At 51.3% G+C, this 9959-nt stretch overlaps 1 protein-coding gene across 2 annotated transcripts in view; it reads left to right on the top strand.

Annotated features, from left to right (window-relative positions):
* The first annotated feature begins 2370 nt into the window (after nt 1-2370).
* Rph3a (rabphilin 3A) overlaps nt 2371-9959 on the top strand; it is a 226224-nt gene continuing 218635 nt past the window's right edge. The window contains exon 1 of one of the 2 annotated variants that reach the window (XR_007109927.1): nt 2371-2454. The gene's annotated coding sequence lies outside the window, so the exon portion shown is untranslated. The remainder of the gene's footprint in view (nt 2455-9959) is intronic. The other variant, XR_007109924.1, reaches the window with a different exon arrangement.

Here is a 9959-nt window from a genome sequence, read left to right as displayed (position 1 = left end):
GGCCAGGTCCTGACAGCATTTGTTCCCGAATCTCCGGCACTGCTCGAGCTCACTCCCTGCTGTCTCTCCAGGCTGAAGTTGATTGTTTCCTTCTCTTCCCGTGAGAAAGTTCCTCTGAAACCGCAGGTCACGGCCGCCTTAAGCGAGCCATTGGCCCTTTGATGCTTGTGGTGTGATTCTGGCCTCATTATTGCCTAATCTCAGACATAGCATTTCATCTGTAAACATTTCATATCATTGAGAGGCAAGGGTTCTTTAAAAAACAATCAGAATACGGTTAAAATAAAAACAGATCATAACAGGATCATTTTTATTACTAATTGTGGCAGATAAACTTTTCTATGAGAGACGCAGTTATGCACATTAAATAATCTTCCTCGAAAATGCACTCTACAGGGCCTGGGGCTGTGGCTCAGTGGTACAGCGCTCGCCCAGCACGTGTGAGGCACTGGGTTTGATCCTCAGCACTGCATATAAATAAATGAATAAAATAAAGGTCCAGCAAGAACCCAAAAATAACAATTAAAAATTAAAAAATGCATTCTCATGTATAAATAATTAGAACAAATAAAAAATTAATAAAAAATGTTCCTCAAAAACTGTTAGTGACAGAGCTTGAACTTAAGATTTATAAATGCATTTGGGGACAATGAGGCCTGGAGAGATCCCAGGAACCTATGAGGAGTGGGGTGCGAATACTCGGCAGGGGTGGGGGGTGTGGGTTTATTGAACTCAAAGACTACACGACCTTAATAAGAGAGCTAACATTAAGGCATTTGAACTTTGCAAGCAGCTGGTAAGAGGGACTTACAAACTACAAAGAGTAAAATATAAATAAGCAAAAAGAAAGAAAGAAAAAAAAAGAAAGAAAGAAAGAAAGAAAGAAACGGAAAGAACACCCCCGGTTGCCAGTAAGTAGGGGTGGATGAAATAGGAATCATTTTTGGTTTTAGTCAAACCTTTAGAATTTTTCAAAAGGCTTAAATGAGGAAAAGAAGGCGGCAGAGTGAGCGTGGGAGAGGGCACTGCTGAGTTAGATGAAGCTAAAAATTTAAATGATTGTGAAACCCAACAAATTGGCATTCAAAGTGAGCTATTAATACGAATGTTCCTTTCAAGAGGGTGGTTTGGTGTAAACCACTTCCTCTTTTATACTTTCCCTTCCCAGGCTAGGTCACTTGGGGTAGAAAGACTGGGTTCAAGCTGGCACATGGCCTGTAGTCCCAGCGACACCGGAAGCTGAGACAGGACCTTGCACGTTCAAGGCCAGCCTGGGCAAATTAGCAAGACCCTGTCTCAAAATAAAACAGAAAAAGGGCGTGTGTGTGTGTGTGTGTGTGTGTGTGTGTGTAGCTCTGTGATAGAGCCCCTCTGGGTTCAATCCCCAGGACCCAAACAAACAAACAACAACAAAAGACTGTTCAACTTCTAGTTCTGCTCTTTGTTAGCTGTGTAGCCTTGGGCAGTCTGCTAGACCTCTCTGAGCTGCAGTTCACTTACCCCTGAAAAGTGGATAATGATGGCTACTCCGGAAAAAAGAAGAGTCAGCAAGTTTTGGTCAAACTCAAAGTCCTCCTGGGGGCCAGGCAGACAAAGTAAGGGAGCTCTTACTTTGAGCAGAGAAAGACCAGTCAGAGGAAACACCTCTTAAAGGGCCCGCAGCTTGTTAGGTCCTGTCTCTAGTCTGGCCCACACTGTCTTCTTAAAAAAAGAGTTACTGGAAATACCTATTATATATATGACCTCAGTGTTTAAGCATCTGCAATTAATTCCCTTTCCGCAGGCCAGCCTGGGCCTCGGCCCGGTTTGCATCACTTGCCTTAAGAGAAGGAGATGATTTCAGCCCGGGAAGAGGTTAGTCCCGGCTGGGCTGTCAGGCCCAGGAGCCCACATGCTTGAGCGCACCGAGGCTAAGGGGGTTCCTGGAACACTTCCGCCAGGATAAATCCGAGTCCTTAATTAAAATCCCTGCACTTCAGAGCCCCAGCGCCTTTGGGGAGGGGAGGTGGTGGCCCTCCGGTGGGAGTCCCCAGGGCCCTGCCCCGTCCCCTCTTCGGTTTCTTCTGAGGACCCTTAGGCGAGGGGGCCGGTACCCCTGCTGTAGGGACCTCAGGTGCGAATGCCCAGGGGGCAAACCACTGTGCCTCTGCGGCTCGGTAAAGCCAGGCCCGGGCGAGGGCGCCGGTGGACAAGCCCAGCCACGGGGACAACTTCTGGCGGCGGAGGTGGTGGGTGTGCGCGGTGCTCCTGAGCCCGCGATCGCGGCTCCTTCCCGCAGGCGGGGCGGGGAGCCGGGGATCCTGCGCGGTCCCCACGTCGAAGGGCCGCGCGCCGGGCGCGGGTGGGGGTGGGTGGCGATTGAGGGTCACGCGCGGGTGGCTTTGCCGCGGCGGTCGCGGAGGCTACACCGCTGGAGGCGGCAGAGACACTGGCGGCCACCGACGCTGCGGGCGGGTAAGGTGGGCAGGGCGGGGGCCGCGGGCCTGGGGTGGGGGCGACCGTCGCAGGTGCCGCCCCGATGGGTGGGGACCGAGGCGCGGCGGGGGCTGGCGGGGGGCGCGCGGCGCCGTCCCCGGAGCGGGGCTGCGGGAGCGCGGGATGCGCTAGAGCTGGGGGTGGGGCGGCGGGGACTGGGTGGCGGGTCCCTGCCGGGCCGAGTGGCGGATCGCGCGCTGGGGAGGGAACAGGTGGGCGCGGGGCGAGCGGCCCCTCGGGGCAGCGGCGGCCCGCAGCCTCAGGCTGGCGGGCTGACCCCTCTCCCGGGCCACCAGGGACTGGACGCGCGCCTTCTCCAGCGCGCACCCCGGACACGCTCAAGGCTCGGGCCTGGCCGGAGGGTCCTCGCAAGCCCAGCAAGAGGGAGAGGCGGAAAGTGCCGCGATCGGACGCCCGGGGGCGGCTCTCGCCCCCTGCAGGGCACCGCGTCCCGCGTGGCTGGCGGAACAGCCTCCCCGCAGGGCCCGCGAGCACCGTCGCGCCAAGAGCCACCAGCCTCCCCTGGTCCCGGCTCCGTGCCCGGCAGCCCGAGGGCGGACCAGACTCAAGATCGAATCCTCACCCCAACCCGGAGCTTGCTGCGTCTTAGGACGCCCGTTTCACAGGCAGGGAAACGGAGGTTCTGCAAGGTCCCCTGCGCAAAGCCATCGTGGGGAGCTGGTGCCAAGCTAGAAGGGGATGCAGGCGGGCGGCCCCGCAGTCCTGGCTGCTGACTGTGCGGGGCCGGTGGCTGGGCCGCAGGGCCCGCAGCAGCCGCACCAGGGGGAGTCGCGGCTGCCACAAGGGATTCTGGGGCCCCTGTGGCCAGTTTGATGCCCCGAGAAGCCAGAAATTGGAGTTTTTAAGTGTTTCCCTTTTAGATTGTGGCAATTAACTTAAACTTAAAACACTTTATAAGGAACACAAAAGTAGAGGAACTAATATCATGCATTAAAAAATGTTTTGAGGACACCGTATGAGCGAAGAGCAGTACAGACATGGCGGTGGAACCTGTTGACTTCACCATGGTGTGAAAGAGGTGAGCAGGGTAGAAACCAGACTCTGAATTTTGATCTAGGTTCAGACTGGCAACAGGCTGCATGACCCTGTCCTGAGGAGGGCCAGTGGCAGCCGCCACCACTCCATCCCCAGGGGAGACAGGTGCCCAGGGTTGCTGGGCTGCGAGGCTGGGAAGGTCGTATGTACACAACCCCGGGAAGGTTCACCGTATTAAAAGCATTTTCGATTTACAATCTTTTCAATTGATGATGGGGTTTTGTGAATGCAACACTATCATAAGTCTAGAAGCACCTGCAAGGCGTGTCCAGGGGCCACCTCTGTCCCCAGTACTCTGGCTGTCTAGGGTCCTTCTCCGGACCCTGACTACTCAAGGAGTTCCTGTCCCAGCGACCTCAGCAAACCTGAGGGCTAGAAATGCTGGGACTCAGGCCCTTCCTGGACCTGCTGAATCAGACTCTGCACTTGAAGGAGCTCCCCAGAGGTCCCTGCCCTGGCAGCCACAGTCCTAGGGGATTCTTGTCTTCACACCCTTAAGGCTCAGTTCTGGCCCCAGATGATTTGGTGGAGGGAAGGATTTTTTATTTAAAGGAAGGTATGACTGTACAATAAAACTGCCAGTGTTCACTCTGATCTTACCCTTGTGAGGATTGTTTTGAAGATGAGGCAATATAAGCAATATATATGTTGTATATATTTCACTAGTCATTTGTATAATTTTTTATATTAACTGATTCAGTGAAGAGGTAACCTAAACCAACTTGGGCTAAATAAATAAATAAATAAGTGAATAAATAAATAACTTTATAGATTCAAGGCTTGGAAAAGACTGAAGGAAACAGCTTCAGGCATGTCTGGATCCAGGTGCTCAAGTAATGTTACTGGGACTTGGTCTTTCTCTCAGGTGGTAGGAGGGGCAGAGGAGGCTCACTTACACGGACCAAATAGTTTGAGAGTAGGAACAGAGTGATGTTTACAAAGTGATACTAATAAAAATGGGAATAGGTGCTTGCAGGAAAGATCAGACATCCCTTAAAGTAGTCGCATGGTCATATTTATTATCATGCTTTCTGTTTTGGTCTGGTTTTCCTAACTAGACCTCAGGTTTCTTGAGAGCTGCGTCTCGGCCTTCCGCTGCACCCCCACGGTCACTCTGAGGAAGCTCAGGGTGTTGAATCAAACGTAATTGACTCAAGCGCAGGAGATTCAGTCCTCGGATGCCCGCCTCGGGCAGCACATCTCTCTCCCACCTGACTTGGAGTGAGTCACTGTTCCCAAGCTTGTAGTAGAGAGAACATCAATTCAAATCATTTTGTCCCTTTACAGGCGCCAAGCAGCTAGGAAAATGGTTGCTTCTCAGGCGGCAGGAGACGGTTTCAAACTGTGCAGCATTTTATTATGCAAAGGGTCCTGGATTGTTCTCAGCGTGAAGAGACTGGGCACTGGTACTGTCTGTGATTGTTCCCTCCGAGCCAGGGACGGTGACAAGCGTGGAAAGCTGAGCCCGTCAGAGGGCACTCTGTGAGGAGGGAGGGTGTCTCGGGGGCAAACTGCAGTTCCACACTGTAATGATGAGTCTTTTAAGGCAAAAAAAGGAAAACCACAACAAAATCCTCAAACCAACCCAAAACCTAAACCTGAACAACAACAACTGAACACGGATCTATGGGGAGTTAGAAGTCTTTTGCGGGTAGGATACCTGGAACTGGATTTCTGTCCTTTCGGTCCTCCTGAATGTGGGATAGTGGGGACTGTGAACATGTCCTGAGAAGCACCCCCAAATATTTTTCCTACGCATTCCATCATTAGGGAGGGATGGGTTCAGGAAGCTATTACAAAAATGTAGAGATGCAGCCACGCCCAGCCAGCCTCCACCTGCCGTCCTCCTGCCTCAGCCTCCTGAGTCACTGAGAGTACAGGGGGCTGCCACCGTGCCTGGTTCACTTTTAAAAGATTAGTTTTATCCTATCAAAGTAATATCACAAGCTTTAAAATCAGATTATAAAACATTTAAAACAAAACATTAGTTTCTGTTCCGCTCCTGGTCTGTCCTGAGAGACCAATACTTTCACCCCGTAGCTGTTCCTCATGGTACCCTGCAGCGCCGAGTTCCACTCCTGATTTGGCCAGAGGTTCCCAGTCATTCCGTTGTGTTCTCACTTATTAACGGATTAAGCACGGGTGCAGAAAGATCTAGTCCGGGTTCCTCTGGGTGCCAGGGTGGAGAGATGGGCAGCTCTTAGTGAAGTCCTTCCTTCGTAGACTCCCTTCATCAGCAGAGGAGTCTGACTTGTGACTGATCAAAGAATCACACAAAACCATGTGAAATTGGCCGGGTGTGGTGGCCACACACCTATAATCCTAGCGGCTCTGGAGGCTGAGGCAAGAGGATTGCAGATTCGAGGCCAGTCTCTGCAAACTAGCAAGGCTGTAAGCAACTAGACCCCATCTCAACATTAAAAATAAATTAAAAAAAATAAAAAGTGTCAAATTGCAACAGCCTTCAGTGAAGCCAGGAAAGGTGAGACAGCGTAACAGGGGTCTTTGACCTGGTCAGACAGTGAGGGCCAGGAAAACAGATGGTCGAACTGAGATCTAAAAGGTGAGCAGCTCTTGAAAGGCTGTGGGAGAGAGATGAGGAAGGAAAGGAAAAGCATTGAGGACAGAGGGAACAGCCAGTGCCAGGCCCTGCGGCCGGAGGGGCGGATTCAGAAGGCCCTTTTGAGTGACACTCGCGATCACCACCAGTGGGAGCAAATCTGGGTCAGAGCTGAGGACCCACAGCCAGGAAGTCTTGATCTCACAGAGGACCCGTCTCAGGTCTTGAGAGCGCAGCGGAGAGGGAGCACATGGTGTTTGGAAGTCAGCCTGAGCGAGGCGATTCCGGGCTGCCACCAGGAGCCCCTGCGACTGGAAGCTCCTGGGAACTTCCTGGAGATTCACTCTCACTTTCTATTAGTGCCCACTGGGCAGGAGGCAGTAATGAATGCTTTTAGGCATAGCATGCCTAGAATGCACCAGAAGGTTCTGCCTGTCTGTCCAAGGCACAGAATCCTGGGAGGCCAGCCTTTTGCCAGAGAGCCGTGCTGGTCACTCTCCTGCTGTCTTACCCCAAACCCTAACAACTTATTATATATATATTTTAAAATTTTTATTTTTTCAGGTACTAGGGATTGAACCTAGGGATGCTTTACATGGAGAAACATCCCCAGCCCTTTTATTTTAAATTTTGAGACAGGGTCTTGCTAAGTTTTTGAGGGTCTTGCTAAAGTGCTGAGGCTGGCCTCTATAACTTGTGATCTCCTGCCTCAGCCTCCCTTGCTCCCACTTCACCTTGCTGGACACCTGAGCCCAGTCAGTATATGACTTGTTATGGTGATGGTGATGACATGATGTGGCCATGGACGATGGAGGAGGACACCTCTCCCTTTCTCACCATCTTCCTGTCTGCCTCTCGGCCTTCATTTTTATCTCTTTGCCTCTATGTACCTCTTTGTCTTCATTCCCTGACCCCCCTTCTGCTTCTCTGTACATTTCTCTCTGGCTTTAACATAAAAATTTCTTTCTCTTTATATCCCTGTTTTTTTCTATTTCTCAGTTCCCACATTTCCTGTCTTCAAGCCCTTCTTTATCACTTGATGATTCTCAGAAATAGTCCCCTCCACAAGAGGTTCCCCCTTTTTGCGGGGGCTGGGAATTGAACCCAGGGGTACTTAACCACTGAGCCACATCCCCAGTCCTTTCTATTTTTTATTTAGAGACAGGGTCTCCCAAAGTTGCTTAGGGCCTTGCTAAGTTGCTGAGGTTGGCCTCAACCTTGGTGATTCTCCTATCAGCCTCCCAAGCTGCTGGGATTACAGGTATGCACCACTGAGTCTGGCTCACAAGAGGTCATTTTTTTTTGTGGGGGGGGGTGTACCAGGGATTGAACTCAGGAGCACTCGGCCACTGGGCCACATCCCCAGCCCTATTTTGTACTTTATTTAGAGACAGTTGCTTAGTGCCTTGATTTTTGCTGAGGCTGGCTTTGAACTCAAGATCCTCCTGCCTCAGCCTCCTGAGCTGCTGGGTTTACAGGCGTGCACCATTGTGCCTGGTATGAATGTTTATCTTGTGCATAACAGTTTTGTATCCTCTTTGTTTCAGTTAATATTTTCTCCTAATCTCATCTCTGTGTCTTTCCAGTCTTCATGGACATTTTTAACGGGTGTGTAGTATTTCACGGAGCCGCCATGCCTGAACTGGCATAAGCACGCCCTGGCTGGTAGGCATTTCTGTGGACCTCAACTCTCCGCTTTTATGGTCGCTCAGGATACATGTCCTTATTCATGAATCATTCCCCACATTTGATTCTCCACAGGTGTCTGACTTTTGCAAGGCTCTATTTGTATTCCCCAGGCAGACGTGGATAAATTGGCAAGAACCGGGTGGTGGATCCGTGAAGCCTGCCTGGAGCAGAACTTCCTTGGGTCCCCACACCTGAGTTCTGTGTGGGGGAGGCAGGCGGGGCTCCGCATTCCTTCTGAATTTCAGTCTTTATTTTAACTCCCATGCCTGCAGCCTCATATTTTCTAGATCTGACCCGATTTTCATTCAGTTCTTTTGTCTTGACTAATAACAATGCATCATTAACGGGTGGCAAACTCCTGTCATCTCCCCGGTGCTGTGCGCTCTCATTCAGTCCTCACCGTGGCCTCTCTGGCATTTTGACATTTTGCAGATGAAGGGGCTGAGGCTTAGCGGGGTTGGCTTCCTTTCTCAAGATCGGATGGGAACAGGATCACCAGCAGCTTCTCTGTATCTCAGACCGTATCTCCCACCTTCCCCACGTATGGGTTCTCCAGGAAACGTCTATAAAAAAAAAAAAAAAAAAAAAGAAAGAAAGAAAAGAAAAAGGCAAAAGAACCAGGAAATAAGGAAGGAAGGAGGCAGATGGATAAAGTGAAGGAAGGACGAAGGAACCATCTGGGCATTTCTGTGAAGCCTCAGGGCAGCTCCGTGTTCAGCACCGTACGCTGCAATTCAAACTCCATCCCTTGAGCGAGCCATACCTGAGTTCCAAGACTCAGTTTACCATCTACATAACTAGAGGGCTAGAATCTTTAAGGGCTCCAAGACCCTTAAGAGTCTCTTAACAACCCTAGGTTGGTGGGAGGGAGCAAACTGAGGGGCGGGGGGATGATTGTGGCTGCTAAAAATGGGGACACCAAGTCCCAAACCTCACAAGCGTAGCAGGTACCAGCTGGGTCTTGTACGTGTAGGTATCTGGGACTTTGCATTCTTGGGTCACTTTGGGAATGGGTTCGTCAGAGCCAAACACGAACGGAGAATGGAGTGTAAGAATAGCACCGGGAACCCACGGGCAGAGGAGCAGGGTTCCGGGGTGCTGCGCCCGTCTCCCTACCACTGTCATCCTGCCTCCAGGGAAGTCAGGTCTTTGAGCTTGAATGACATCTCCAGCGTCAACCTACGAGAAAGAGTCTGATTGGTCCAGCCAGAGTCACATGCTATCTCTGAGCCAATAAACCGTCAGGTTGGGGGCGTGGTCTAAACACAAGGCCAGCAGGAGGGGCGGCACCCCAGAAGATGTCAGTCATGGGCCTGATGCTCAGAAGTCCCACGACAGACTTCCTGCTCCAGGTGACCCGCCCTTGATGGTCACCGGTGCCGCAAGAATTCGCGCAGTGGTTATTAAAGATACAACTTTAAATATAGGAAGTATTTCTCCCAGCAAGGAATAAATAAACTGAGGATGCCCAGGGGAGCCAATTAGTGCTGGAGGCTTTGAGAGGTGTGCGTGCGTGTATGTGCGCGTGCGTGCGTGTGTGTACGTGCGTGTGTGTATGAGTTCCAGCCAAGTTTTATTTGATGATTTCCCACAGCGATACTCCTTAAGGAATAATTCCCGGGGGGCGCCGGTAGGGTCTCACGGCCGCACTCGACACACCCTCTCCTTCCCTGCATCGGGGATTGAACCCAGGGCCTCTCGCGTGCTAGGCAAGCGCTTCTCCACTGGGCTCCACCCACCAGCCCTTTTTTTTTTTTTTTATTTTGAGACAGGGTCTGGCTAAGTTGTCCAGACTGACCTCCAACTTGTGATCCTCCTGCCTCAGCCTCCCCGGTAGCTGGGATCACAGGGGTGAGCCGTGGTCACCCCTCACTCCTTTGAAAGGTGGCCACAGGTTCAAATGGGGGTAAACTATCTGAGGCTACCCTTGTGAGGCAAAAGCAATGCACTAGAGAATCAGTGCACTGTCTTCCTAATTTGGGGGTTTGATGAATCCCCAAAGTCTTCTAAATAGGAAGTTGAACTTCAGATTTTTTTGAAGACTCAGGATGTTCGCTGTTATGCAAATTCCTAGGTCTCCCCAAAGATTCAGTGGATCCAAGGGGTCCAGAGCACCCTCATTTTTAGTAAGCGCTGTAAGGTAAGTCCGATACCAGTGATCTGATCCACAGTCTTCCTT

The sequence above is a fragment of the Sciurus carolinensis genome, chromosome 8 (assembly GCF_902686445.1).
Source record: "Sciurus carolinensis chromosome 8, mSciCar1.2, whole genome shotgun sequence".
Taxonomy (NCBI): Eukaryota; Metazoa; Chordata; class Mammalia; order Rodentia; family Sciuridae; genus Sciurus; species Sciurus carolinensis.
The sequence above is the reverse complement of the archived record's forward strand: the minus strand, read 5'-3'. Positions and strand labels throughout refer to the sequence as shown.